The 13,135-nt window shown below is 36.4% G+C and overlaps 1 long non-coding RNA gene across 2 annotated transcripts; it reads right to left on the bottom strand.

Annotated features, from left to right (window-relative positions):
* Positions 1–6,385: 6,385 nt before the first annotated feature.
* LOC134474383 (uncharacterized) lies at positions 6,386–11,175 on the bottom strand. Of its 2 annotated transcripts, none has more exons than XR_010045229.1 (3): positions 10,069–11,175; positions 7,355–7,586; positions 6,386–6,615 (listed from the first exon to the last, which is right to left on the bottom strand). It is a non-coding gene; the product is annotated as an uncharacterized LOC134474383 (long non-coding RNA). The 2 variants fall into 2 exon arrangements; XR_010045232.1 differs by lacking the exon at positions 10,069–11,175 and adding an exon at positions 8,844–9,048.
* Between the last annotated feature and the right edge of the window lie 1,960 nt (positions 11,176–13,135).

Below are 13,135 nucleotides of genomic sequence, written 5' to 3'. Positions count from 1 at the left end.
CTTGTCTTCCTTGAGTGTCCTGGCTAGACTTTGTTGTAGAATGATGTTATGGTTTAGATATAATAAAGGCTCTTGTGTTGATGGCTTCATCCTCAAGGCAACAGTATTCAGAGGTTAAACTTTAGGAAAAGGGTTTGATCGTGAGGTTTCTGATCTCATAAATAAATTAATCCATTGATAAACTCATAAATTGAATGAATTATGAGGAGAAACTGGAAAGTGTATGAGATGAGTCCTTGTAGGAAAATGTAGGTTACTGGGGTATGTTCCAGAAGACAGTGTTCTTGTTCCCTGATGCCGTCCTCACTCTGTTTGCTTGTAAGCTGCTTTGTGCTACCACATTCTCTTGCCACCATGATATTCTGCCTTGCCTCTGGCCTGAAGAAATGGAAGTAAGTGACCACAGACTGAAAACTCTAACCCATGAAGCAAATCAAGTCTTTCCTCTCTTATTTTTTTTTATTTCTCATGTATTTTGTCACAGTAACAAGAATCTGACTAACACATATATGAATGGCTAAATGTACTTTACTCCCCAGTTCCCCAGAAACTACTCTGAAACATAGGAAAGGTTGATGGAACTGCTCCTAATTGATTCCTTCTTCAATTTCAATTTTATTTTTCAAATTTTCAGACTCTTTTCTATATTTTCTGAGGTCACCAAATGTGACACCAAATTTTTATAAGAAATAAAGAAAAAAGTTCATTAAAGCAGAATGTCCCCTCCTAAAAGCACCATGTTTTACAAATCAATTTGTATCTCTTTGCTTCCTTCCATGTCTTCATATTCATGCAGAAAGAAACATTTCTGAGCAGAAAAGATGCTTTACAGTGTGCTATGGATTTTATCTGTGCTGTGTCCCTCTCAGGGATTTTATTCCTAACATTTCCCATTTTTGCCTAGTCTTCAAATATCCTGTCTTTACCAACCTCTCTATATATTACAAAAACATGTTTGAACTTTTCTTGTTTCTCTGTCTCTGTCTCTGTCTCTGTCTCTGTCTCTCTGTCTCTGTTTCTCTCTCTCTCTCTCTCTCTCTCTCTCTCTCTCTCTCTCTCTCTCTCTCTCATTTCATCCTCTCACCCAAATGCTGCAAATAAACTTCACCATTGAAATCACAGATGTTGCAACCTGAAAGCTCATTTAAGTTTTGACGCAGTGATGCTGATGATTTATTAAGAATGCCACCTTCCTTGTTTCTGTGGCACTGTTCTTCTTGTCCCTTGTGGGAGAAAGTCCAACAAAGAATGACATTTTCTTCCCCTCAAAAATCTGTAGCTACCCAGAAACCAACCCAGGAGCCAAACTAGGAATAGAAATATTATTTTTTATTAATATACAATCATGGAAAATATAAGGTAGAGCAAGGCTTCTCAACTACTGCACTGTTAACATATTGGAAAAAAAATTCTTAGATAAGTGAGAACTGTCCTTTGCTGTGTAGGATTTTGAACAGCATCCTTTACTTTTACCCACTAGATGCCAAGATCAGACCTCTTCTCCCCTCAGTTTCACCAACCCAAAATATCTCCAGACACTGACAAATGAATCCCTGGTGAAAAGTGGATGAACAAACATCTCTCCACCAAGAATCAGTTGTTAGAATTACAGTTCAAGAAGTCTGTGAAGAATCTAGCAACTATTTTTTGCAAGGCTCCAACACAGCTGGGCAGAGTTGGGGTCTCCACAGAAATGAGCATTGTACCACATAGTACAGAGCCAAAAGGAGTGGAACTAGTGACAGACGACACAGCGAAGCCAGTTCATCCAGGAAAAATGTATGATGGGGACACGGGAACTGATGGGCATGGGGATATGCTCACTGTGCTGATCCTGCCACTTTCTGTCATGGCTCTCTCTTCTCTCAACTTCTCCTTAGCTACTTCTTACGTAAATCTAGTTCCTTTCTCTGCCCTCTTTACACAACTGCACTGGGTAATCTCACCTTCAACAATGGCTTGAATTACAGTACAAATCCAACAAATTTACTCTCTTTTGAGCTTCAATCTCATATTGCCAGTTCCAGCTTTCAAACATTCATCTCACCTTAGACATCCTTCTTAATACATATCCAAAACTGAACTCATAGTCATTTGCCAAAAGAAAAATTCTGGGTTGGTAAAAGGCAACTTTGCCCGTTAAGCTATTCAAGCAAAATATCTAGAGATCTTTGAATTCCTTCCTGGACCCCTTATTCCAAGTGAATGTCTATGTCTCCTCAGTCCTCTCAACGAGTAATGCAAATTCATCTTAGTACCTTTATCTGTAATTTCTGGCTCCATCATTTGGTTATGGAGTTACTGAAACAGTTTCACATTCCTGTGTTCATTACCTGGCTTGCTATGTATCTCCTTTAAACAATAAGTTACATTTATATAATCTGGTCATCACTTTACCTAACCACTTCAGTAGTTCTCCGCTGTACTTTTTGAGCCCTGGATCTGACACACTGGATCTGTTCCCTCACTCACAGCCCTCTACGATCTTACCATTGTAAGCTCCTTCTCATGGTGTTCTTTCTAAGGTTTCCTAAGTGCAACTTCATGACTGCCCCTGAATCCACGCTAATCCTTGGAATATATGTCATGCCTACCATTTGATTAACTTCTCAGTCTCTAGAATAGAGGAACTACCTATTCGAAAAGTGAGCCTTGACTCCTCCATTTTGTTAAATATGCCTTCTCTCTATTTGCATTTTACCCAAATTTTCTTCTTTCATGTATTTTTATAACCCAATAATTTTTGAGTTTCCATTTCTCTGTGAACTTCTCAAAGTTAATGATCACATGTTACATATTCTTATAGAGTCAGCATTCAATAGATGTACAACAAATGGTGTTTTTTTTTACTGATTATTCCATTTTTCCTGTTTTATAGGTATCAAATACAGAGTCTCTTTCCCCAGTGCATTTGCTATCACAGTACCTATCAGCAAAGGAGCTCAAGGGCAGAGAATAAACCACCTTTCAAGGCATACCTCATCCCAGTAGTTGAGGGACTTCTTACATATACTTATGTAAGAAATATCATGAAAAAATTATTCACTTTAGTTGTCTAAGATTTTCTCTCACTATTAAATTTGCTTAATAATATTTCTCTAAGGAAGGAGAATTTTTCTCTTCTTCTTCACTAATTTTCCCCACAAAATTCTAAGCATTTTCAACTCTTCGCAAAATTTTTCCTAGAGGAAGAGATATTTTTCCCACCAACATGAGTATCAGAATTCACTTTCAAATGAAAATTCGTAAATTGGAAGGACATAAAACTAAATCTTTAACAAGATTTTTATAAATTATATCTTGATGTTTATATACAATAAAAATTGATTTTTCAATCACAGGACCATTAATTCAACACTATAACCTAATAATCAATTACAGAAGATGAGGAAGTTGCATATGTTCCATATTCCTATATCATAAAGATGGCTTAGTTTTTGTTATTCTTTTAACAATATTTGTTATGTTTAAGAGATTCATTCCTGATGCCTCTTAGAGAGAGGAAGAGAATACTTTGCACTGTCGAAACCAGCTGTTTCCCTGGAACATGGCACAGACTAAGAGCTCTGCCAATCAGATGACACAGGCTGGTTTTAGAACCAATCCGGTAAAATAGGTCCCACAGGTAACAGCACAGGGGTTTTTCCTAAAGTCATCCTGCTTACGGAGAGTGACAGCATTACAACAAGACTTCTGAGCAAGGCTGGGTAGCAGGAGCCGGCTTCTGGAGACACCTTCTAGAGCCTAGAATTGGGGGTGTTGTCTAATCTGTCCCAGGAATTCAGCAATGGCTTATCTTCTATAGCCACTCTGAGTTAATTTGGGGTGTTGCTTCTTTCAGTTTTTTAGCCTTTAAGCCTGATTTCCCAGCCTTCTCAGAAGAATTCTGAGCTATGTAATCCTCTTTAGTTTATTCCTGTTCTCCTTTAAATCGTCAAAAGTTACTTTTTTTTTTGCTATTTCAAACTAAAACCCCTATACAGAAATATGTACTTTCTATGTGTTAAATCCCTAAAAATTTTCTTTCAATAGAATAGAAATAGGCAGAAGAGGGAAAGGAAAGAGAATAAACCTAGTGCATGTGATCCAATAAGCCAGCACTTAACAACATGAAGACCTTTTGCTTTGTAGTCATGAAGAATATGCTTGTAGAAATGTGTATCTTTACCCCAGACTACTAAATCCAAAGCCCTGAATGAATTCTAAGAACCTATACTCCTAACAAGCAGTCTGAGGAGTAATCATAAACAGTAAAGTTTGAGAGACTTATAATAAATTAAAATTCTCAATTATAGGACAAGTTTGAGAGCCTTACAATAAATTGAAATTCTCAGGTATCAGGACAACTGTAATCTTTGCATTCACCAATCCTGGTCCATTAATAGCTAGCAGATTATCTGTAGCTACATAGTAGAAAAATATTAAACATTGGAAAACGGTTTGATACCTCAGGTCTTTAGCTATCTTAAGCCCTTTTGACTTTATGCTTAGTAAAAAATCATTGAAAGATAAATGGTCAATGCTAATTGCTCCATAATCTGAAGAACTAGTGAAATTAAAAAATTAATGACAAGTGTTTGTATAGATAAAATACACTAATATTTGAGGTGGAGTGGTTCAAATTTAAGTAGATAAGATGAACAGATGTAATGAGATCATAAGACTTATTCCATTATTAACGTATCAAAATAGAATATCCTAGGCTATCATTTTAAGAAAAGAAATACACAGAAATTTATATTACTTAAGATGTGATATCTTAAACATAACGTTTTACAGCACCTCTAATTCTAGGTATTTAAACCTGAAATTTCATAATCAATCTATATTTTAACAAAATCTCTAAATGTTATAATTCCGCAATGCCCTCTCTTAGCATTAAACTTAAAAACCACTAATGCTCCATTTTCTATCTATATCACCACCTGCCTCATCCACATCCTAAAAATTGTTCTCTTGCTATATTGGATATTCACATGCAGAGGAATGAAACTAGTCCTCCTTTCATCATATTCGAGTATCAACTCAAAATGTAAAGACTTCAAAGCTAAGACCCAAAACTATGATAGTGCTAGATGAAAAATATTGAAGAAATGCCTCCAGCCAATGGAATAGTCAAGAATTTTAAAGGTCCCCCAAAGCACAAGGAACAAAAGCATAAGTAGACAAACAGGATTATAATAAACTAAAAAGCTTCTCCCAGCAATCTCCCAACAGAGAGGACAGACAACCTACAGAATCCCAGAAAATATTTTATCTGATAAGGGATTAATATTTAGATTATAGAAGACATAACTCAATAAAAAATCTAAATAGATATTTTTCAAAAGAAGACATAGACTTAAGGATATAAAGAAATATTCAACAATATAAGTCACAATGGAAATGGAGACAAAATGATATCACCTCACCTTGGCAAGAATGGGTACATCAAAATCCAAAGATAACAAGTCTTGGTGAGGTTGACAAGTAAGGAACCCTTCTACATTGTTGGTAGGAATGTAAATTAGTGCTGCTTTTGTGGAAAACAGTATGGATGTTTCTCAAAAAAATAAAACACACAATGAGCCTGTGATTCAGCAATCCTACTACTGAATTTATGTACAAAGAAAATGAGCTCAGTATCCTGAGAGGATATTTGTATTCCCATGTTCACTGCAGCCATATTGATAAGAGATGAGAAAAGGAAACAACTTGATTATTTATCAATTCATAAATTGATAAAGAAAATGTGGGGCATAACATAATGGAATGCTACCCATCCATAAAAACATTCCTTCCATGTGCTTTTCCTTCTGAGAACTTCCTTCATCTATCACAACAACAAAGTGGAGAAATGAGTGAGTTGATCTGCCACAGCACATAATGGTATGAAGAGGACACACTTGGGGGAAGAGAGCTGCAGGTTTGGGGAGGAAGGTTTCCCTTTTATTTTACATCATTTGGAGTAATTTATCTTTTGATCTCTTACATGCATCACTTTTATTTTTAATGAATATTTGCACACTGTTCCTCTGTTCCACAAAAAAGATGGAATTAGCAATTTCTCATATAGCCGAAAGGTAATAGCCCTTTTGGTATAAGGTGAGGACATACATAAAGTATGCATTTCTTCATCATCAAAACAACATGGTAATGGCATGCAGGAAGACACAGGTTGTTTATTTATTTGTTTATGTAAGCTTATTTGGGCAATGGCCTAAATTTCTTGGAAAATTCTAATTATAAAACAGTCTAATGAGAATTTAAAGGAGTTTCATAATTTGGAACCATTGTTTGTGAGTAAGTAATATTTATCTACTTTTGTTTTCTCACTGCACAATTATTGCTTGTGCTTATTACATGCTTGAAATTGCATCATGTTTCATTATGAACAAGACAAAGAAAATTCTAGTATATATCTGTTTGATCTTTGACATTATTATCAAAACAAATAATCTTAAAAGGAAAATGATGCTAAAAATAACTAATAAGAAACCAAACTGAACACCATTTTTTCTTCATAGGACATGTTGATCAGCTGGTCCATCTTCACTACACTGGTGATACGAATCAAACGATCCAAATTTTCCAGGTTCAGCACTCTCTGCAGTTCAGTACTGTTTCATGGCACCACTAGACCCAAAAGAAATAGCATTACATTTATTAAGACTGGATCCAAGCAACAATTATTTATTTTTTAGCAATTTAGCAGACATTTGAAAAGGCACTTAAAAGAATATAATTTCACAATCAGCAGGAGTGTACAACTCATGGACACTCCAAAGCTTCCTAAACTGTGGAATGCAAGAAGTCGTTGGCATCCTCCATTTGCTTTCCATATTGTCAGAGGTGCTTGTTTTTTACTACAATAAATACTGATTTGCAAAAAAAAAAAATACTAAAAGAATGTAGCATGATCTAAAGGTGAAACTGTGAATATCTTCATTTAGTGCAAGACTGTGGCTTCCTTCAAAGATTTAAAATATCTTAAGATACTCCAGTGATTTTACTTCAGAGTGAGGGGTCACAAGGTTAGGGAATCTAACGCAGAGATGTAATAAATATTTAGGGGGAAAAGCAGCATACAATTAAAATTGGCATAGCTATTTGCTATTTTCTACAGGAATTCTTCACTAAATAAAAGTTTATCTAAATCCATTTTGATTGCCATATATTAAGGCCGCAAATGGTTAGACAAGCAAATCTATTGGTACTAACAAATTTACTTTTTTTCTAGAATAAAACTAAAACTGAAACCATGCTAAGCAGTAGATTCTAAATTAATCAGCACAGAGGATTTGATTGAGTTACTTGAAATTCAGTCTTTATTGAAGAAGAGACTTATGTCTGAATTCATTCCCCAGATACATACAAGAGAGGGAAGGTGCTCCGCTCAGCCTCTCATCTTGCTATTGTCAGTCATGAAATTGGTTCTCCATTAAAACAAGAGCATAGTCTTTAATCTCTGAGCATAACTGACCCTTGTCCTCTTGACCTTCTTCCTCAGCCTTCAGGTGGAAATTTCTCTGCTGCATATCTCAGTGAAGAAACAAAAGTGCCCCTACCAGAAGTTCCTCCCCATGGAGACTGAAAGTAGACAACACCTGTAGAGTGGAAAATAAATTGAATTCACTTAGTCCAATTGCTTCTGACCAATAAGATTCATTTCAAAACACTAGAAAAAGATCCCATGCAGAGTAACATCAACAAGATGAATTGTGCTTCATAATGCACAGCAGAGTGCGGTGCTGGCTGTGTGATCTCTGGAAGGTGACCAGTGAGACACCTTGCTTTTGAGCTGTCTCAGCCTGTGTGTTGTATTAAAAAAAAAAAAGATTTTCTGTGTCTAAATAGTTCTATCTATCTAGGTAGTAGATTCTCTATTGTGCAATTGAATGATTAGAATAATGAAATTTTGCTGGAAGAAAAGTCTGAAGAAACAGTTCTTCACTGTGACATTTTCAAAGCATTGGTGTCTGTATTACCTGTCAAGTCTAAAGTCACTTTGCAAAATATAAGTTAGGAATATTCTCACACAAAATTCATGACGAATCAGTCCACATTGTCTAGAGTGCAACACAATCTGGGTGTCAATCTGTCACATGCCCCTGTTTCAGGGTGGAGTCAGTGTAAGCTCATGATCCAGATCCTAGTTGGCAGATGTGCTGCGTCCTAAGGATCTTCACACACCAATACAAGTTCACACTTTGATTTCACAGTCTTAGGGATGGCACAGGCAGAGTCATAGCCCACCCAGCCTCCAAATGGAGAGGCTGCTTTGCTACAATGCTATGTACCATTGCTTCCCTGGCATCTCCCACTCCCTCAGCACACTTCCTCACTTCACACAGGGAAGTCATGTCGAAATGCACACTGAATAAGAACGCAGTGCAACTGGCTTCATTCCATGCACTTGTTACTCTGCATACCAGTCTCTTCATCCACAAACACATCTCACAAATAGGTCAGGAACACCCCATACTATAAATTCAAATAGAGGCAGCTAAAGGAAAGCAATTGGTATACATGAATCTCATTTCATGAAGACCTCACTTTTAAAGAAAATAATAAACTTCAATACTGCATTCTAAAATTGTGTGTGTGTGTGTGTGTGAGAGAGAGAGAGAGAGAGAGAGAGAGAGAGAGAGAGAGAGAGATGAGGAAAGAGCCCAGGAATACTTTAGCACTGAGCTCTATCACTAGTCCTGTTGATTTTTTGAGACAAGTATGCATTAAGTTGTCCAGGTTGGACTCAAACTCATTATTTTTCTGCCTAAACGACTCTTAAAACCTTAATAATGACTACTTACTTGAAAGGGAAATAGATGTTTTACTTTATTTTATTTTCCTTTGCTTCCTACCTTTGTTGCAATGACCATATAGCAGCAACTATCTAAAATTCTTTCCAAAAAATGACTGTTATGCAGAAATTACTGCAGCTTGGCCAGGTATGGTGGCACATGCCTGTAGTCCCATTACTCTGTAGCTGAAGCAGGAGGATTGCCATGGATTCAGTGCCAGCCTGGGCTATATAGTGAGTTCAAGGCCAGAGACCCTGTCTCAAAAAAAAAAAAAAAAAAAAAAAAAAAAAAAAAAAAAAAGAACTAAAGAAATTACTGCAATTTATATAATGCCAAACACATTGAGTGATTAAAGTATAGCAGTATTTTAAGTGTAGCCATTAATTTCCAAATGTTCATTTAAAATGCTACTAAAGATCACACCATTTTCCAGAAAGCTTCTTTTTTAAGTGTCCATAAAATTAGTATGTAATTTGGAAGTACTCCTTATTTATAAGAAAACACAAAGTAAAGTGGTTTTGTGAAACTCATAAAATACTCAGACAATTGACAAATCAGAAGGAGCAGGCACAATCACAACTAGAAATAAACTAGATGTGATCTTTAAGTTGGAGAGCACTCACAGATAAAATTCAAATATTTCAGCTTTCAAATATTGATAAATGTCTGTGTAAAGAACAATAACATGAGTGATGATGGATTTTGGAGGATGGGTCTAAAGAAAAGTGAAATTTATAACAGAATCTTGAATGAAGCATAACATAAATCCCAAATTTGCAGCAGGCAAGTGAGAAATGGATAACTAAAATAGAAAAATTAAAACTGTTTCCCATAAAACTGAAAATACAAAAGATATGCACTCTGGCAAAAACAATGTGGACACATAAATACTGAATTATACTGCTTATTAATAATACATGTAAAGTGTTTTAAGATCCATCAAAGAAACTTGTAAAGAAAAAAATACAATTTATCCAGGAACATTGTCGAAGTCTCTAAAAAATTCAAAAGATAAAATCTTGACCAATATTTTAAAAAAAGCAACACCTTTTCCTACGCAGTTAAGAGTGTGTAAAAATACGAGTATTAAGGTCATTGGCTATTGGGTCCCAGACTAATTCTTTCCAAGTTCTTGGGGTGCCAAATAAAGAACTGGACAAGGCACACACAAAGGAAAGAGGTAAGTATATTTATTAAAATGGAAAAGACGTATGCTCTATAGATAGAGCATGTGAATGGAAAGGCTGACAGCACCCCAGAGGTTAATGGCTACGCTGCTTTGTACCTGGAAATCCTAGATTGCTTCTCCATGGAAGAGCATCAGTCCAAGTGAGTCTGGTTGCCATCTTGGACAACTGTAGGTCTCCTTCTACTCAGGTCACAGAAAACACATAGGTAGGTCACAGAAGACCTGTCAGCAAACTAGAAGAAATTCCCTGCGAACATGTCATTGGGTTAAAGAGGAAACAGAAGACACCTCAGCCCGCCCTTTCTCTGACCCAATCCCTCAAAGCCTGAGGAAGAACACTCTTTAAAAGGCTTGTAAGAGATACCTTCTCTGTTCTTAAGTTTAGCAATAGACCTGGTTGGACTGTTGAATTCACAGTCTCTCTTTTATGCTCACTTCATGCAAATAGGCATTTGGGATGGCTGTCATATCAAAAGCTCCTTTGGCCGGTCCCCAGATATAAACTGTCCTATCAATGACTCAGTTGGTTTGGCACCAGTTATAAATGAAGAATTCAAATGGACACTTTTTCCATTGTTCCCACTTACACAGCCCAGGAGCTGCAGTCAATCTGGAGTGTGTTCTGCCCTTGTGCTCTGGTTTCAGGACAGATTATCCCCATTGGTTTAACCTGGCTTGCCCCAGCTTTAATTTCCTACCTAATCTTTGCTCCCTTTAATTTACTTTCTTTGTTTTGTGAATGGGGTCTAAATTTGCATGTAACTCTCTTCCTGGGTATTCAGAGATTTTAAAACAAGCATAACAAGCAAAACTTTCAAAGCAAAGTTTCTAAGACATTTTAAATTTACATATAACCTGTAAAAGTTATTCTTTCCAGCTACTCATAAACAAAACAAAAACTTCTAAAGATTATGGAATTTAAACTTCCATGGATTTCAAGGAAGAGGAGAGGAAGTTTAAACATGTAGTAAATTTGGAGTAAAATGTTAGGCATTCCTGGGCTCTAGAACCCTGAACTAATGTATTAGCATAAAGTAACAAAGGGTCAAAAAAAAATTTTGTCAGAAACATGGAAACAGCTGTTAACACAGATTCTATTTCTTCAAGGGACATGAAAGCAAAAGATTATGAGTGCTACCGTGAGAAATTTCCCACTATTGTATTTAAATTACCTGCTTCTCCCATATATATTTTCTGCACCCTGATTCTGTGTCTCACAAGATCTAAAATATGACATTCAATGTGCATAATAATATACCCCCTATACTGCAGTATTTTTTTTTAATTTCACCTCCTTATATTAAGAATAGAGAATTAGGGGCTGAGGGTTTAGCTCAGCAGCATAAGTGCCTGCCTTGCAAGCAGGCAGTCGTGAGTTCAATCCCTGGTACTGATAAAAACAAACAAACAAAAGGACCAGAATAGAGAATTGACATTTAGGAATTTCCTTAATATTTGGTACATATTTTCTCGTTTTATTGATGGATCCAAAGTTCCATTAAAAAGGTATGCATTTGAGTTATCAAAAAAATTTTTATACACAGAACCCTCGAATCAGTTGTCCCTTTATTGGCCCGCTCTCACTGATTTGCAAATGTAGGGCAAGCTTTGTAAATAGAGGAAGAAAGAGAAAGGAAATGCATTAGGCAATTCAGGACCAGATACAAAAAGTACATTAGAAGAATCTCCAGGGAGGAGTCCAGGCAGTTCAGACCTTATGAAGCTGAGGTGCCAAAGGGGAGCATGCTTAGGAGATGAGACAGAGCTGCCAAGGGTAAGGGGGTAGTACTGCAAAAATCTTACTCTCATAATTTTCCTAGAGTCCTAAGATAGAATCAGAGGAGTCTTCCTCTCCCTCTACTACCAAATTAAAACAATCAAACAAGAATCACCCTAATACTGTTTGTTCAGTAAATGCTATATGAATAGCTGCAAGCTGACCAAAGCTTTGATCTATCATGTTACAAACAGCTGTGCTTCTTATTCTAAATATTTATTTGGCTTCTTAAAAGATGAATTATGAAGAGCTCAGGATTAACCTCCATTTTTCTTTCTTCATATGTTCAGAATCTATCAGAAATTTCTTCCACAGCATTTTATTTAAATGTTTACAAATATTTCAGTTTCACTGAATACAGTATTGTCTTCTTGCTGCCCCAACTTTTCTATCTAAAGTCCATTGCTGTTTGATGTGCTGACCTGAAAGGGTGGGCCTTAGCAATGCTTGTTCTCAGTGAGGCTCTCTGTCTGGCAATGGCAGACTCACAGATTTGGGGCCCAGGATTCTGTGCTTCCCTTTAAGAGAATTTTTCTTTTCTAAAGTTCCATACAAAAACCTTACATTTGCTCTCCCAGATACTTTTTTCCCCTTCCAAAGTCCCTTTTCTTTTATCATCATTATTCCACATTAAAACTTAGGGTATTCACTAAGATTCCAGTCACTGAGACATGATATGCAATATCAACAACTTAAAGGAGAAGCTCAATGTGGACAATGTTTTAAGGGAGTGCTGTCCATGGTCAGCTGGCTTCAAGGCAGGAATTTCATGGAAAAAAGGAGTAGAGAAGCAAAATTTCTTAGCTCATGGTACCAGGAAGCAGAGCAAAGGAGTAGTTCCAGGGAAGGAAAAGTAAGTGCTCAACATCAGACTCAAGATGATGTCTTCATGACCCCCAAACACCACACACACACACACACACACACACACAACCAGAAGTGTGGCTACCAACTCCCTGGTCTCAAGTCAATCAAGTTAGTAGAATCATATTTAACCACCACATTGAGAATCTTACAGTTGTAAAAAGACATCAAAAATAAAACCATGTTTATTAGAAAGCCAGTGGAAAAAAACCAGAGACTAGAGAAAAAAAAATATATACGTTTATCACTTATAAATATTTATTAAAACCATGGCATTAAATATCAGCAAAATATTTGAGTTTATGAATACCATAATTTTATTATAATTATAGATTCATTAGTACCCCTCTCTACACACACACACACGAAAGCCACTGTCTTTGCTGGTGGAAAGCACAGCATACAAGAGAGTTAGGTATCTGAGAAGCACACATTTCCCCTCCCCCATACTACAGAAGTCTGAAATACACCTATATTTCTCCTGAAATGGGTCTCAGGAGAAAAGATACTGACATTTTAATG

The sequence above is a fragment of the Cavia porcellus genome, unplaced genomic scaffold (genome assembly GCF_034190915.1).
Source record: "Cavia porcellus strain 051 isolate PalLab524CR breed Dunkin Hartley unplaced genomic scaffold, mCavPor4.1 scaffold_1, whole genome shotgun sequence".
NCBI classification, from domain to species: domain Eukaryota; kingdom Metazoa; phylum Chordata; class Mammalia; order Rodentia; family Caviidae; genus Cavia; species Cavia porcellus.
The sequence above is the reverse complement of the archived record's forward strand: the minus strand, read 5'-3'. Positions and strand labels throughout refer to the sequence as shown.